General features: G+C 42.2%; 1 long non-coding RNA gene across 1 annotated transcript; it reads left to right on the forward strand.

Annotated features, from left to right (window-relative positions):
* The first annotated feature begins 15,374 nt into the window (after positions 1 to 15,374).
* Positions 15,375 to 16,454, forward strand: LOC309507244. Its single transcript, XR_014209097.1, has 3 exons — positions 15,375 to 15,463; positions 15,534 to 15,647; positions 15,722 to 16,454. It is a non-coding gene; the product is annotated as an uncharacterized lncRNA (long non-coding RNA).
* Positions 16,455 to 18,693: the final 2,239 nt, after the last annotated feature.

Consider the following 18,693-nt stretch of genomic DNA (forward strand, 5'->3'; position numbering starts at 1 on the left):
CATCCCGAGCCGATAGCATCGGGCGGGCAATATTGAAAAATTTAACCGAGAGCAACCTAGCTTGCAAAGCGGGAACCTCGAGGTTATAAAACCTTATAAATGTAGACGAGGAGGCCCAGCCTGCCGCCATACAGATATCTTGCAAGGCAATCCCACTGGACCAAGCCCACGACGAGGCCATGCCTCTTGTGGAGTGCGCTTTGACACCTATCGGGCATTGCAGGCCCCTGGATGTGTAAGCTAGCGCTATAGCATCAACTAGCCATCTGGATAGACTCTGTTTTGACGCAGCTAGTCCCTTAGAACGTCCGCTGAACAAAACAAAGAGCTGCTCTGTCTGTCTGAAAACAGATGAGCGAGACACATTGGCCCTTAACGCCCTGACCGGGCAAAGGAAGCCTGCGTCCCCTTCCTCTTCAGATACCGGCAGGGCCGACAGGGAGATCACCTGTGCCCTAAACGGTGTATTGAGGGATTTAGGATGGTTTGAGTATGACTCTCGAGTCATTCGGCCCAAACTCCATACACGTCGCGCTCACTGAGAGCGCTTGCAAATCCCCTATGCGCTTCACTGAAGCGAGAGCCAGAAGAAACACTGTTTTGAAAGACAAGAGTTTCAGGTCTATTGACTGTATTGGCTCGAATGGGGCACCTTTCATGGCTTCCAGAACCGTGGAAAGGTCCCAAACGGGAACTGAGGGTGGTCTGGGAGGGTTCAGCCTCTTAGCTCCTCTAAGGAAGCGAATGACCAGATCGTTCCTTCCTAATGACTGGCCAAGCGGTGGTTCAGCGAACGCTGCTATGGCCGCCGCATAAACTTTGAGCGTGGATGGGGTTCTGCCCTTATCCAGAAGCTCTTGTAAAAAGGAGAGAACCTCTGGCACCCCACAGCGTGAGGGTGAAGTGCCACTCGCTGTACACCAGCTAGTGAACACAGACCATTTTGAGGAATAGAGCCGCCTCGTAGATGGAGCTCTAGCCTGCGTGATCGTGTTTAACACTCCCGCTGGGAGGTTAACGGGTACCCGTTGATGGCCCACACATGTAGGGACCAAAGCTCCGGGCGAGGATGCCAGATCGAGCCGTTCGCCTGCGAGAGGAGATCCCTCCTCACCGGTATAGGCCACGGGGCGGTACTCGTCAGCTGCATCAGGACTGGAAACCAGACTTGGTTTGTCCAAAATGGGGCGACGAGTAGCACTCGGCATCCGCTCTCCCTGATTCGCTCTAACACCTGGGGTAGGAGCGTGACAGGGGGAAACGCATAGAGCGGGCAGCGGGGCCAGACGTGAGCCAGCGCATCCCTGCTCTGTCAGGAAGAATTCCTGACAATGAGCGTTCTCTTGAGACGCAAATAGGTCTATTTCCGCTCTGCCAAATGTCCTCCATAGCATTTTGACTGTCTGTGGATGTAAAGACCATTCTCCTGTCGGCAGATTGTTTCTGGACAGTCTGTCTGGTCCCACATTCAGATGGCCGGGCACATGCGCTGCCCTGAGCGAGCGCAGATTGTGCTGAGCCCAGACCAGGAGGCGTTCCGTCAGCCTGTGAAGGATTCTGGATCTGATACCTCCTTGGTGATTTATATAAGCCACCACTGACATGTTGTCCGAACGGACCAAGACGTGGTGTCTTTTTATCTGTGGACAAAAGCGCCTCAGCGCGTTGTCGACTGCCATCATTTCCTGGCAGTTTATATGCAGAAGCTTTTCCCGTTCCGACCACTGGCCGAATAACGGTCTGCCCTCGAGCAGCGCTCCCCATCCCGAGGTTGAGGCGTCCGTAGACACCACCTTCACACTTGAGGAAGTCCCCAGGCTTACACCTGACCGGTACCAGTCGGTCACTGTCCAAGGTTTCAGAGCTGCGACGCATTTCTGATCGACCTTGAGGCGCGCGAGACCGGAGGTCCAAGCTCTGCGCGGCGCGCGCTTTCAACCAATACTGCAGCGGGCGCATGCGAAGCAGACCCAGCTGAAGCACTGAGGATGCTGAAGCCATGAGACCCAGCATCCTTTGAAACTTTTTGAGCCGGACTAAAGCGCCGTGGCGAAAAATCTCTGTCATGCGCTGAATACTTAGTCTGCGCTGCGGCGACAGCTGTGCTGTCATAGACAGCGAGTCCAGATCTGTGCCCAGAAAATATATTTTCTGACTGGGAGACAGTGAACTCTTTGCCCAATTGACTGTGAGACCTAAATTCTCGAGGTGATCGAGTAATATGGTCCTGTGTTCTATGAGCTCCGACTGTGATCGAGCTAGAACCAGCCAATCGTCCAAATAATTCAGCACTCGTATGCCTCGGAGCCTGAGGGGTGCGAGCGCTGCATCCATGCACATCGTGAATACGCGAGGTGCCAGGGATAGGCCGAATGGCAGGACTGTGTACTGATATGCCTGGCCCTCGAAGGCGAATCTCAAAAATCGCCTGTGACGTGACGCTATTTGTATTTGAAAATAAGCGTCTTTCAGATCTATCGACATGAACCAGTCCCCTTGGCAAATTTGCGAGAGGATTTTCTTGGTCGTGAGCATTCTGAACCGTCGTTTCAGAAGTGCTTTGTTTAGTCGTCTTAGATCTAAAATGGGTCTGAGACCCCCGTCTTTTTTTTTTTTTTTTGGGTACCAGAAAATATCTGCTGTACATGCCCCCTTCGCTCTGAGCTTGTGATAGGGGTTCTATAGCCCCTTTGCTCAGTAACTTCGCTATTTCGGCCCGAAGTAGGTGTGCTACTTCCTTTTTCACCGTAGTATCGATTCGCGCCGCTTTGCGTTGCGGGCGTCGACCGAACTGTAGCGAATAGCCTCTTTCTATAATGTCTAGCACCCACTTCGAAACCCCGGGTAGCCTTGCCCATGCGTTTGCACGAATGGCTAGGGGTTGAATGCGAAGCGCGCTCTGGTCGCTCAGCGACAGAGGGGCTTCAGTGTGCTGCAACATAAGCGTCGCGCTTATGACATTTGAGGCAGGGGGCGCGCTGATAACAGCGGGCAGATTGCCCGCGCTCGACTCCTCTGCGGTGGTCAACCGAGAGGGGGAGGGCTGGGCGAGTCCCGTAAGACCTGTCATGTCTGTGTGTGAATGTGGGCGTGGGATAGCGGGCACATTTACAACACTGAGAGCATTGTCTGCCTGAGCAGAGCGAATGCATGTTGGTTTCGTTTTACAGAAACCTTGAGACATGCAGAACGTAGTGTTTGTGGGCACTGGGCAGTGGGCACATTTAACACATTTAATGCGCAATCAATCTGGGTCGATTTCATGTGCGCGAGCCCTGTGCGACGGGCTGTGTTTCTGTGTAGGAATGAGCACTGGGCAGTGGGTATTTTGTCTACACTCATAACACCATCGGCCGTGGCCGGAACACCAGAAAATACACTCTATGGGATTTATCTGGGTAGCCGTAAAGCGGCGTTTGTGTGCATGCAAGCGGGCTGTGTCGCCGACTTGTTTACTGCAGAATACACTGGAACAGTCGCATTTACTGGAACTGAACGAGCGAGAAGTTGCCATAGAAACAGAGAGCGTCAACATGCTGGCGTTTGTTTGCAGGTGTGCGTGTATTACAATAGGCTCGTCCACTGCAATATTGACATTTCCAGAGAAATGTGTGAGAATGGAGGTAGTGACGCACGGAAACCATAGAAACGGTGCTTGGGTGCAGGCGAGCGGGTTGTACAACGCGCTCGTTGGCTGCAAAAATACACATCTGCAGTCGCCTTTTCAGGGAACTGACAGAGCGAGCATTGACGGCAAAACTTTTTTTTTTTTTTTTGCCGGTAGACCCGGGATCGAACACGGGTCTCTCGCGTGAATACCTGAGAATCTGCCACTGGGCCACAGGGGAAGACACAAAGGCATTTATATAGCGCGAGTATTATCAGAGAAACCTGTGTTTCTGTGTAGGAATGAGCACTGGGCAGTGGGCATTTTGTCTACACTCATAACACCATCGGCCGTGGCCGGAACGCCAGAAAATACACTCTATGGGATTTATCTGGGTAGCCGTAAAGCGGCGTTTGTGTGCAGGCAAGCGGGCTGTGTCGCCGACTTGTTTACTGCAGAATACACTGGAACAGTCGCATTTACTGGAACTGAACGAGCGAGAAGTTGCCATAGAAACAGAGAGCGTCAACATGCTGGCGTTTGTTTGCAGGCGTGCGTGCATTACAACAGGCTCGCTCACTGCAGTATGACATTTCCAGTCGCCTGAACTTCAGAGGGGAATGAGAAATAGAATTTGGCCCGGCCGCAGCGGGACATTAACACTCTTTTCTCCTTTCGCCAGTGACGCACGGGAACCATAGAAACGGTGTTTGGGTGCAGGCGAGCGGGTTGTACAACGTGCTCGTTGGCTGCAAAATGCACATCTGCAGTCGCCTTTCAGGGAACTGACAGAGCGAAGCATTGGAGGCATAATTAATCTGCCGTTAGACCGAGATTCGAACACCGGTCTCTCGTGTGAAAAACCAAAGATTCCGCCACTGAGCCACAGGGGGGAACACAAAGGTTTTCCGATGCACGAGCATATAAGAGCGTCAACATGTTTTCTTCGGTGTTTGCTTGCCGGCTCTGCAATATTTATATTTCCAGTCGCCTGATCAGGGAACTGAGAAATGTGTGAGAAAATTCAGGTCAGTCCAGCCTCGGCGGGACTAAAACACTATTTTCTCCTTTCGCTGGTGATTGACGCGTGAATGGGGCGCAGAGGCAGGGTAGCTTTATTGTACGTAAAGAAAAACTAACCCCCGACCGTCCGCTTCCAGCCTCCCCTGTGAACGGCGCATTTTGCGCGGCTCGAACAGAGGGAGAGAGAAAGCTAGCCCCGTGACCGTCCGCTCCTGACATCCCCTGTGAACGGCGCGGTTTGCGCGGCTCGAACAGAGGGAGAGCAGGTATCATCCTCCAAGCAGGCAAGGCAAGAGGGCGCACCGGCGAGCTTTGCGGGTTGGGGGGGAAAAGGGGCGTCTTGAAAAAGACGCCCGGCTCTTTTAGTGCAATGAGAGTGTGTGTCGCGGCGGCAAACACACACACATACACAAAACACAGTAGCAGAGAAAAGGATATGTACGCCGGAAAGCGTCAGCAGGAACGGCGACTGAAGGCGGCGAGTTGTCGACCGGCAGCTTCAGATGCAGACTAATCCCGCTGGGTGCTTGCAATCAGACGGTGCGGCTTCCTCTCAGGATCCAGCGATGCGTGAGCCCGCTGAAGAGATGAAAAACTGACCAAACCAGCCTCTCTGGGCCGTATTTATAGCCCTGGCCCCACCCGATTTCGGCGGGACATGACGTAATGGGCGCGAAGCGCCCTCATTGGTTCTGACGTCATGAGGAGCCTCTATCGATAGGCTGGTGCAGTTGCCGCAGAGCAGCCAATGGGCGCGCGAGCTGTCTCGCCCATGTCTGCATGCTGCTGCAATGCGTTTTACATTATTGCAAAATTAAGGATAATTTTTTGGCTTCAATATCTCGAGGAAAAGAGGTTTTCCCCTAGCGTAAGATATCTTACGTAAGATATCTTACGCAAGTACGAGAGACCTCTCGTAAGAGAACTGCCACGTCACAGCCAAAGCTAAATATACTAAATATAATAAGATAACTAGAGGTTAAATATAATAAGGTTAAATAGAATTGCATTACTAAAAAGAGACTAAAATACAATTTTCATTGACTAAAACTAGACTAAAATGTCATCAGTTTTCGTCGACTAAAACTAGACTAAAATGTCATCAGTTTTCGTTGACTAAAGCCCTATTCGCACTGGATTAGTATTATCTAGGGTCCTCGTGTGATTTAGAAATTACCCACCAACATCTGAATTTCGTGTGGCGCATTCGCACGGGATAAACGAAGCCTGTGATTTTACTCGAAATTACTGACATATCTCCCGGATATGATGTCAACTGGCTGTTGCTTGGAAATATCTTGTCGTTATTATAGGTCTAGCTGTATGATATAACATAAACAGAAGAATGTTCCTTACCGCATGCTGCTATACATGTCTGTAAGGAACATGGAACAATGTGCCGCTGCTCACCGCTCACAGCCAACATTCACTGGCAATCCTATAGCTATACGATCCGCTTATTTGGGACTATTTCGGCTACAAAAAGAGGTACTTTAACTGCAGTGTTATAAAGTTGTGGATGGTTGTCTTTTTTAAAAAGTATTTTGTCTTTTATTTTCCGTGTTCGCATTTATGAGGAAAACGTGACCGTTCTTCATAACGGACGCAACCGCTCTGAACGCTGCACTAAAAGACTGCTTTAAAACTTTCACAGATACCTAAAACAGAAAGCACAAAGCCTTTCTTTAAAACGAATTTCGTTTTGTATTAATTGTATCTTAATTTTAATCAGTGTTTTATTATCCAATTTCCTGGATTTAATAAGTAAGAAGTGAATATAGATATTCAAGACACGGAGGGCGCCAGCGCCTCAACTGAACAGCGCTATCATCCATGAACCGAAACTCAGCGTATAAGGTAGCCTACTCTCCTCACACACGTAAAAAAATAATATATATATATATATAATAATAATAATAATAATAAATATATATATATATATATATATATATATATATATTATCTACAGAAATCTTTACTTTTAAACAAAACCATTCAAAACAAAATTAAATTAAATGTGCATTTCTCTCCAGCGCGTTCACTAGGATACTGCGAAGATCGTGAGTCAGTAGCCTATCGTCATCTTTGCAGCCGACACAGAAAACACTTGTTTATTAATAAACAATTAAAATGTTTCATTGCAATAGTTTACATATTCAGAATCATCTCTTTTGCTGGTTCTTAGTGACAGCTTTTAGGTACCGTTTACATGAACGCGTCACTGCATCAGCACCAGAGAGAGAGAGAGAGATTTTTTTTTTTTACTTATTATTAGGAATTATAGCCTAATGAACAAACAAATATCTATTAAGGGCGCCGCCACGTTGTATTGCGTAGAACGTTCACCAAATTCTTACAGAAATATGTTCTAAATATTGCAATGTTTTTTTTTTTTTTTCAATATCGTGCAGCCCTAGTGTAGGCTATAGCCATGACCCCGCACCCAAATACTATCAAAACACTCCAACGCAATCTCCATTCTTCGCGAAAGATGGATAAAAAAGCGCACAAAAAAAAAAAAACATTGACAAAATTATAAATGACTCGCCAAATCACAGAGATGCCGATTCGCACGGGACTAATATTATCACAGGACCTCGGTGTTCGGCGAAATATGGTAGGTCATTTGCGGGGGAATTTTTACTTTACAAATTACAGACATGGCCGATTCGCACGGGATTAAGATCACAGACAATCTCCGCGATTATTACAAATTACTAGAGGTCACCAGGTAATACTTATCCCGTGCGAATAGGGCTTAAAACTAGACTAAAATGTCATCAGTTTTCGTCGACTAAAACTTGACTAGACTAAAAAGAGTATGAACGTGACTAAAACTAATAAAAACTAAAATGACAGCTTGACACAAAGACTAGACTAAAACTAAAATTAAAACACGCCGCCAAAAACAACACTAGTCCAAAGATCATTTGAGTACATTTTTGTCAAAATTGGTTAAATTTTGAAGGAGGAGTAGCGAAAAAACGGCATACTGTACTTTTCAAAATGGCCACTACTGTAATGGACGGAGTCTTAATGGACTATATTGGTCTTGATCACCATGATGAGAGGAATCAAGTGTACTAAGTTAAATTTTTCTAGATCTTAGGGTTCAAAAGTTATAACCATTTCAATGTTGAATCTTTGAACTAGTGGTGGCGCTATAGAGTTGGTCCTAGAGACTCAAAAATTGGTCCAATTACTTTTCATTACCATCACTACAAGTGTGCCAAATTTCATCATTTTCCTACTTACGGTTCATAGGGCTGCCATAGACTTCCATTTACGGAATAATAATAAGAAGAAGAAAACTAACAGATACAATAGGTGCCTTGCCCCTTCGGGGCTTGGCCCCTAAATACAGCAATTATCGGGGCCAAGCACAAGACGATAAGACATGCCAACATGTCTGGGAATGTCAGACCAACTGCGACAATGAGCAATTTAAGACATTTAAAGATGATTTTAGGCAAAATGGGTGAAAAAAATCATCAGTCACTCATAATATGATTTAATGGTTTGTCACGTTTGACCAATAGGAGGCACAGTTACAAAATTGATGTGGTGTGGTCAGAGTGAGGGGGCAATGCCACATGCAAAGTTTGGTGTCAATATGTCAAGCCATTGCAGAGATAAAGCCTGAATAGTCATTTTGGCATCATGCCTCAACTTTGCTGCTGCGGTATACGAAAACAGTTTCATCTATCGACACGAAATCGATAACATTTTGTCGGCACGGTCTGGAGATGATACAATTCGATATTGGTGAAAATCGGACAAACGGTATAAGAGAAGTTAGAAAAACTATGTTTTAAAAGAAAAAGATGGCAGACAGGAAGTTTGGCTGACTATGGCAAAATTGGTATCTATGTTTTCGGCATAACCCAAGGAACCTAGTAAGACCAGTGTCATCACAATAGGCACATTTATTCAAAAGTTATTAGCATTTTCGGAAATTTTGTTAACTTTTCTACCACAAGGTGACGCTTCCCAAAACTTTTTGAGTACCTTCAAGGCATGGTGCCGATGACTCATACCGAGTTCCCTTTCAGTCGCTCACATTTGACGTAGTCGACGTGTCGACTGATTGGGATCACGCTTAGGGAGCCTGTCATCTTCGAGTATTGATAAAACGAGCCAATGCATAATGGCGTGCGAGATATGCATCTCGCACTCCGCCCCGCAGCACGGGTATAAACACGGAAGGGGATGCACGCACCACAAGTCTTGTCTTTCGCTTCGGAGCCGATCTGTCTTCATGTCGATGTCTCTGAAGAGTGTTATATTACAACGAGCGAGTGTGTCGGTGCTTCTTCAGGAAGTCTCTCCCGGTGCTGGTGATTCTACAGCGCGAGTGCAGCGGTGGTCGCAAGCTTTCTGTGCTCTCAACTGCTGTTTTAACCCTTTAGGCGCCAGAGGTTTTTTCCTAAAACGTTCGATTTTGACATCTTAATTTCAAAAGGCTATATCTTAAAAGTGATAAAAGATAGAGACTTTCTGTAAATTAGAGAAATATTAAGGATGACCCAAAGTTTATGTAGGGATTACATTTTCCCATCTAATTTGCATATTATGACGTCATATGGTGGCGGTCATCTTGGATTATAGAATTTTTATGGTTTTTGTTGATGTTTATTTGGTTGTTTTTTTGTTTTTTAGCTGACAAAGAGGCACACATCACAAGGACATGAACACACAAAAAAGAACACATATTGTACACTACTAAATGGTCAGGGAAATAGATAGTAAATCAACAGTGTAATAAATGGCAGCATCGGAGGGTGAGCTCCGCTAATGCATTCATAAAGTATAGTATTTTATATCACAATACTGTATTGAAGTCAATGACAATTTCATGTTGTGTTCTATTATAGCGCCAACAAGAGGCACAATCCCTCTATTTTATGTGTCCTCAGAGTGAGCCCATCTGTGTCAAATTTGGTAAATATTTACCTCTTCAATTGTTCATATTTTGCAATATCACATTATGATTACAATGACACCTGAAAATCATATTTTAAATGGGAGGCCTGAAATAAGCATTTATTTAACTATCATTTATTTCAAATATCTATATCTACAACAAATTGTGTGTGTGTAAGCATGTTTAACATGGAAAATGTGCCTTGCTTTAGTGGAGACAAACTGACACTTTTAAAACAGCACATTTAAATTCAATTTCAATTTATTAATGGATAGCCCCTTGAGATGCAACATCTCATTTTCAATTTAAATGAAAGCAAGCTAATGAGTGGTCCTCTGCTGGTTATAATAGTCTTTTTTCCTTACTACTTACTAATGTGTTTCTATTAGGGCTGTCAATCGATTAAATTTTTTTTTCGCGATTAATCACATGATTGTCATGAGTTAACTCGCGATTAATCGCAATTCATCGCACATTTTTTATTTGTTCTAAATGTACCTTAAATTAAAACTTTTCAGGTTTGTAATACTCTAAATCAACATGGGCATGGATAAATATGGATGCTTTATGCAAATGTATGTTTATTATTGAAACCATAGTCAACATAGAGCATGAAGACGAGACATGTTTCAAAGGTCATAGATGTTTTTCAAAGAATTTGTACATGTCTATTAGACACATGTAGAAGGAACAAAGAAATACCAGGTTCCCATTATTCTCTTTCTTTGCACTGAGCAATTTACTAACACAAACATGTTTAGATTTTTGCATGACAGGGCAGCTCTTCTGAAAATGCTAAATGTACATTTATTATTTATTATTACATTAGTTTGTCTCTCTCTGTGCCCATTTTAATGAAGCTAAATTCTGAATAAAACTGTTTTCATTGGTATATTTTACTGTTTGTTTTGTCAAACAACGGAATGAATATGAAATAGTGACTGAAACGCGACCCATTAAGACATAACCAGCTCTCCCTTCCAAGACGTTAATCTGCAAAAAAAAACCTGATAATCGAGCCGTCGTCTGATGAAATCAAATACACATAAGATAAAGACAATATTTGTGTTGTGATTTCGGCTATACTTGCATGTAAAATTAGAGAAGCAACATATATCTGTGTTTAACTGAATTAAAGCGCTGCTCCTCTCTGCCGCGCGCGCGAGAGAGAGAGAGGGGGGTGCTGGGAGAGCAGTACCGGTGATTCTCAGAAACTAAATAAGGTTTGGGCACTTTTTTGAAGGGAAAAAAATCGCTAAAGGGGTCTGCAATGTCGCTAAGTTGGCAACACTGTGTATCTCCATTTCTCCAACTAGGGGTTGGGCCACGGGTCAAACAGAAAACACGCGCTGCGGTAATCGCCCGTTAAAAAAAATAGTGCCGTTAATATGATTTTGCGTTAACGCGTTATTAACGCGCTAACTTTGACAGCACTAGTTTCTATAATTCATATTTAGAAATGATAAAATATTATTATATTACATTATTACAACATTATTATAACATTTACAATCATATTTGATCAAAATCCATCACTCCATATCTATTGAAACATTAGTTTTGACAATTGTGCTACATTATGAGTAATGTGAAACCTGACAATGGTATTTTACAAAGGACACTTGCAATAAACATTGTGTTACCCATCATATATTTCAAATATCTACATCTAAAACAAAATGTGTGCATGTGTGTGTGTAAGCATGCTTAGTCTATATTAAGTATTATTGTTTAAGCCTTTCATTCTTTTGTGAATGTGATTTAGCATATTTTCCTCTGTGTCAGGCTGTCAGCCATACATTTTGAGTTGGCCTGGACCTTAACAGCATAGTTGGCATGAAGGTCTTATTCAATTCATCAATGTAAAGATTGATAGGTCAATATTTCAAATCAAGAGTCATATACAGCCTTCAGATTGCCATGCTGTTACTCTGCTGATCAATACCTTTCCAATTATGTATTTGGTTTGTAAAAGCGCTTTGGGTGTACAGTAGTACATGTGAAAGCGCTATATAAATGCCGATCCTATCCGATCCGATCCTATGTGTTTATGCTGTTGTCATATGGCTAAGTGGCTATATACACAATCATCTAATTTACCTTACAGATGCCATTGTATTAGACTTTTCATATATTCATGAGCAGTATAGTAATTCGATTTACTAATTACTTTACTTTTATAAAACTCACACCAGCCTTTACCACAAGCAGAGCAAGACACCAAATCATCAGGTCTGATTCAGCGTCAGTTTCACATATGAAATAAAAAAAAAAACCTGGTCCTAGGCCAAAAGACAGGAGGCAGACTGGTTGGGACAAAAGTTCAGCAGACTAGGTTGACACCATAGCTCATATGGTATCTTTCAAAACTCCTTTGCTCAAGTAATTGAAGTAAAACGAATTTTATTACAATAGTAATGTGATTGCTAATCCAGGACAAAGTAAAGTCACAAACTGTATGTTATAATGACACAAGACACATATGTGACCCCGGATCAAAAAACCAGTCACAGGTCACACGGGTATATTTGTGGCAATAGCCAACAATACTTTGTATGGGTCAAAATTATATATTTTTCTTTTATGCCAAAAATCATTAGAATATTAAGTAAAGACCGTGTTCTATGAAGATATTTTGTAAATTTCCTACCGTAAATATATAAAACATTTGTTTTTGTGAGTGAATGCAGCACAATTGCGAACAGAAATGGACACTTTTAAATGCGATTTTCAAAAAATTTCGTAATTTAAAGTGTTTTGAATTCCTTCATCTGTTAATTACAGGGAAACATTTAAAATATTTCAAAAATGTGCAAAATATTACATGCTTTTCAACCACATGAGCCATAAAATTAGGCACAGTTTATAATGAAGACTGGGCTTTAATTGTCAAAATGTCTTTCAATGAACTTTTGTAGAAATGGAGCGTCAGTCTCTGGATGTTCCTCTCTCTGTAGAGGAGACCCGAGCAGAACCGGGCCAGGCATGGGATTGAAGACCGCACACGGTGAGCACTTGTTACATAAATTATGCATTATGGGTGAATTATGCCTTTAAGGATAACCAGGTTCTGCCATTAGCAGGCTTAAGCCACTGAAGGACTTGTACAGTCAGTTTGGTATAATGTCATCACAGTGAGGTAATCACAACTGAAAATAGCCTATCATTTCACAACCCTAAAACTGGCAATGTGATCTGGGTGTAACATAGTTTTTGTCGTCTTTTTTGGGGCGTAATAATGATTTTTTTCATCAAATCCTTTTATCATTTATCACAGCCTGGTCTGTCTTGAGTATGCTGGTCACATGATTTGTTTAAAAAAAATTGTGATTAATTAGTCAGCCTGACCTAAATCCAACATGGCTGCCAGTGGTGCAGGACATTCAGATTTTGAGATAAGTAAATATATATTAAACTTACTTTTCTTTTGAAAAAATAATACTAACACTGCTAACATTAATTATGAACATTGTCTTAAGGTGCTGAAAAAGAAAATTGATAAAAATGTTGTTCATGTTGTTATTTAGCACGTTTTGTTACACAATATGTGTTACACCTGAGTCACATTGCCACTTTTGGGTATAAAAAAGGGATTAACCCTACTTTTGACTATCTTTGTATTCTGAGGTAATTTTTTTTTTTTTTTTTTTTTTTTTACAAATTATAAAATTTACAGGTTAAACTGATACAGCCTGTCTGTCTTGAGTATGCTGGTCACATTTTTAATTTAATTTAATTTAATCAAAATGAATTCTAAATGTTTATTTGTTTTTATTTCTGAGAATCTCTTGTTTATTTGTACCCTTGGAAAATGTTAGGGACAATGATTGACTAAGAACTTCTCATGCATAGTTAAAAATGCAAGAAAAATGGACCAATGAACAATTTTTTGCTGCAAAACAAAACAAAAAACATAATATTACAAACCTGTCATCCCCCTTTTTGAGAATATATGTAATATTGCACTATCCAAATTTAAATGGTTGTAATTCAAGAATGCTTTAGGAGCTGTACCAAAAATAGCCACTGGGTGTTTTTTGTAACAAATTAATTTATTTTTAGTCTCAATACAGTCTCAGACCTTTCCGATGATGTGTGTTTTGTCAAGATTAGAAAAGTTTTTTTTTATTATAAAGTAGTTAAAATAAATTTTGTAATAAGAAACCTGACACCACCCACTAAGGTAAGGAACTCGCTAAAATAATTTAAAGTACCATTTTTATGGTAAGGCAAGGTCCAATTTCAAAATGGTTTTCACAGGCTGAATCTTGAGTTTGTAAGCTTTCCAATGATATATAATATTGTGACAGTGTTTGGCCTTAAAAGATTGGGTTCGGGCGCCAGGGGTAAAAACTAGGGCTGAACGATTTTGGAAAATAATCTAATTGCGATTTAGTTTGACCAATATTGCGATTGCGATTTAATATGCGATTCTTTTCTAAGCTCTTTATCTTTTCTATTATTCAACAAAAACAAGCAATAAATCATTGTAAAATAAGGAAGGGAATCTTTAGGCACCTCATGAGCCGATAAAATTTTTTTCTTTAATTGATCTTAATAAAACTTAAAATATTTCATTACATAATTATAAGTAGGCCTACTTATAATAATTACACATTTAAAAACTAAATTAATACAATTACATGTTAATTTTAACAAATATAGCTTCAAAACAAATAACAAAGAGGGGAAAAAATATTACAAGCAATAAACAAAGAGTGCTTTCAGTATTTAAGAGTAGGCTGTCTGAACGTTTTCATCTCTTTTGAAATTATAAGATGTGGTTTGTCCTGTCTGTTTAATAACTTAAGATATAACTGACTGTCACATTAATTTCGCGTCATAAAAGCATTTTGAGATGCAAGTACATTTAACCACGTAGACTGAGTCGCTCACAGCCGCATGCTCAAACGCTCTTCGCAAAGCGCGTGAGTAAATTGAAAGCAGCTTCTGTCGGTGATTTTCATATTTTTAATAAATAAGCCAACTGCATTCCAAAAGACATATGATGCCTTCGTAGAACATTTGTAAGTAAAATACCGGCCGGCGAGACCGCGCACTACCAAAGTAACATCACGCAGACCGCGCGTCTCTCATATCTTGTGCAATGAAGCCTGCGAATGTCCTTGTAATTCGCTTCAACTTTTCCGAACTTTATTAAAGATTATTTCTCGTAAGGTTCGAGTGGTGTCGTGAGTGTGTGAGACAGAGGAATTAGAAGCAAGCAGAATACGGTTGTTACACGAGTTCACATATTAATGAAATCTGATGTATATAATGCGTATTTGGCTTGCTGTCCGGGGGGAGGGCTCCGAGCTCGGAATTCGGCCCGACCCCAGAGTACTCCCCCCTGTGAATGTATAGCTCATAGGTATCTATGAGTAGACCCAGCCGAAAGTGAGGTGATGGGGTGGTGGCGGGATGCTGAGAAATTAGTCATGAGACAGGAGGTAAGGGAAGGCTTTATTTATACTGGCTTCTTCTTGTGCTGATTGGATGATTACCTGAACATGCTCCTCCCGAACTTTGTTACATAAAACTTCATTTCACGAGTTCACATATTAATGAAATCTGATGTAATATTATAATGCGTATTTGGCTTGCTGTCCGGGGGGAGGGCTCCGAGCTCGGAATTCGGCCCGACCCCAGAGTACTCCCCCCAAAAAGGCCAGATGAACGCAGGACAGCGAGCGTAGAATTTATCCCCCCCAAAATGTGAAGGGTATGTATTACCAAGTGTAGTTGTAGGGAATTTCCCTCTCCTTTGTTTTGTGTTCGTTACCCTTATATGGTAATGGGTGGATGAGGTGATTAGGGCCGGTGTATTTAAGTGTGTAAACAGGAAGCCCTAACACGTAGGCTTTGTCATACCCGCCCCTCTTCTCGTTACTGGTGTCATGTTAGCCGAGGTAAGTGACGGAGGTTATGTACAGTTTTGTGTGGTTTTAACAGTGCTTAGAGTGTTTTTACCTTTTGAAGTGATGGCTGTAGCCGTCTCGGCGGCGTTCCCTGGGAGTTGCGTCAAGCGCTCATGGAATGTTGAGAACATTTGCGAGTGCATCCTGACCTCGTGACATGTGTGATTCTCGTGTGGTATGTATGCTTTAGTGAATGTTTTGTATCTTTTGATTGGAGTAAATCATTGTCTGCTATGTTTTGTTTTGCAGTCTCGCGTACCACGTGACGGTTAACTCAGGTCGTGCTGCTGTTTTTCAGGATTAGGTTATTTCCTTTGTTTTTTTGTGACTAGATATCAGTTTCTGTGTTTTGTTTTGCTTTCATTTTTATGGTTTGGGTTATTTTGTTATTTCTTTAATGATGTTGGTTTGACCAGTGTGATTTGGGCCATAGTGGCTGTGTGGTGTAATTGTATATCAGCGCGTAGTGTCTATCTAACCCTTGTTGAGTATTTCGGGGTCCTCGACGAGGTAGGACGGATCATTATCCGTGCACCAACTGATCTGGTCCATCATATTTGTGTCTGATGTGATTGTGATGTTTGTATTTGTATCGTACCCACTAATCTTTATTTTTTTCTTTTGGTTTGAGTCAAGGCTGAGTGTACCGAGGGGGAGGCTAGTCACCTGGGTGAACACATTTGTTGTGAGGTTGGAGTACCAGGGTTCGAGCACCTCTTCCTATTTGTTTTGCCGTGCACACATAAATGGTTGAGAGCACAATCGTTTACAGCTAGCTTGCCACCCCTAAAGTAAACTTTAGCCTTGTAGTTTATATTCTTTCTGTATTTATTATTTTCTGTTTTTATTTTGTGGGGACGCTCCATTAATTTCTGTTGTGATGTTTTGTTTAATGTGATTCAGTGTTTGAATCAGCCATGTTGAGAGGAATGCTCTTTTAACGATTGATATATCCTATTATAATAAACTTGTCAGTGATTTACATTATGAATAAATGATGCCAGTAGAATATTTTCCTCACAAATAAAAGTATTTGTTTATTTGATGATACGACTCTTGTCTTTTCTCTGCACCACCGAACCTGGGTTCCTTTAATATTTCCTTGGGTGCAATTCCCAAGGTGGCGTAGTCCGTGCTATCTGGATTTGGTTATACTAAAAACAATACCGCTCCGGTTACACAAGGAACGAGCTTGCCTGTTCGACTGGGAAGGCTCTCGCAACGTCCGACGGGAACTTGGATGCTCACAGCATCGGACGGATAAGCCCGTTCTGCAGTTGAACTAACAGCTCGATGACGCAATGATTATGCGAGCATGAATTTGTGGACGAGTTTAACCGTTCACCCAGGAGGGCTCTCGCAGCGTCCGATGGGAACTTATGTGCTCATGGCATCGGACGGGTAAGCCTCGCCAGGTTGGACGGAGGGCGCCCGCTGAACTCGGTCGGGAGGGCTCGACCGGCGCTTCGACGGGGCTGGGGCATGGAATAGACCCCTCGCGGCCCGACGAATGGGGAGCCCACCTGGCGACACGAGCACGGACGTCCGACGACTAAGACGGGCAGGCTCTCACTGCAATTCGAACGGGAGGGCACGACCAGCGCTTCGGAAGGGGGACGGAGCCCGGCCTTCGAACGGGTGAGCCATCGCAGCGTGCGAAACGGGGGAGTCTGCATATGATTGAAAAACGTTTCATATGAATATTAAGCGAGCGTGCAAGCGGTGAGCCCAGATGCAAACGGAAGGTTTGGTGTAACGGATGTAACTAGAAATGAAGCGCAGCAGGTACGAACTAATTAGTGAGGGCTTGGTGAGCCTTTCTGATATGAAAACGGCTGGATCTAATGTAGGTTTTGAAGGCATTCGATGACCATCGACCGAGGGTTTTGATTTGTTGTTGGGAGAGACCTTTTTGTGCGGCTGTGGTAGCTGCTCCGATATGGAATGAGTGCTGAGAAATTAGTCATGAGACAGGAGGTAAGGGAAGGCTTTATTTATACTGGCTTCTTCTTGTGCTGATTGGATGATTACCTGAACATGCTCCTCCCGAACTTTGTTACATAAAACTTCATTTATAAAGCACAGGCGTCATCACGTATCTGTGTTTAAAACTAAGCTCAGACATAAATCTGAAATTATCTTTATCGATACAGAATCGTTGGAGAGAATCTATAACACAATATCACATAAATTAAACTGTTATTTCCTGTAGCCAGGCCTAAATGCGTAGCGTGCCAAGTTTATGCTTCATCTGCAATACAGACTGGTTTACTCTCGCGTGTCACGTGACCAGACTGTAATCGCAGTTTTGCGAAGAAAAAAAAAAATAAAAAAAATCGCATTTCATCATATCGCGATATTATCGCAAATGCAATTAATCGTTCAGCCCTAGTAAAAAACACCACAATTATTTAATGAATCCCTCATTAGAAACACTATAGCCTACATAGGGATGACTGTCACAGTGTCTGGTTTGTGTATTCCTGGTGTCCACTAGAGGTCCTCTTCCCCACGGTGTCATCCACATTATGAACTTCATTCCCCACAATCCTTGTCTGTACCAATCACTGATCATTGTTCCCAGCTGTTCCCTGTTTTATTGTTAGTTATGTGTGTATATATACCCTGGTTGTTTCAGTGTTTGTCACGGAGTCCTTGTCTATTATCACACCACTTCCAAGTTCTGCCTTGTTGCCTGTTTTGTATTGTTTTATGTTTTGGATTGCTTCATGTTTTGGATTGCTTCTTTGGTTTTGACCCCTGCCTGGACTGGATTTACGATTACGAATTACCCTAATAAATGCACTTGGATCTTACCTGTTTCCCGTGTGTGGATCGTGACAATGACATTATCAATTCTGAATCAACAGAACAAGGAACCACAAGAAAGTTGATTTAAAAGTTTTCTATTCAAGGTCAATTCCAGTCATATTACATTACAATTCAGTACATCAATACATTCAATTCAAAAGAAAAATAGAGCGGGACATTTTTTTAAATCAACTTCATTTCAGGCCCAGAGACATTTACCTTTTAATTACCTCACAACAATAAATGCATGGCAGACAATAATTCAGATAATTAAATGCAATAAATCTTATGCAAAAACAAAAATGACTAATAAGGCAGCCGCATAAGAGAAAAACCGGCATAAGAAAAAAGAAAAAAAAAAAAGAAAAAAATTGTCTGGATCAAAAGTTCAGCACAAAAAGAAAAAAACG

Source organism: Leuciscus leuciscus (genome assembly GCF_965113295.1).
Source record: "Leuciscus leuciscus genome assembly, chromosome: 10".
NCBI lineage: Eukaryota > Metazoa > Chordata > Actinopteri > Cypriniformes > Leuciscidae > Leuciscus > Leuciscus leuciscus.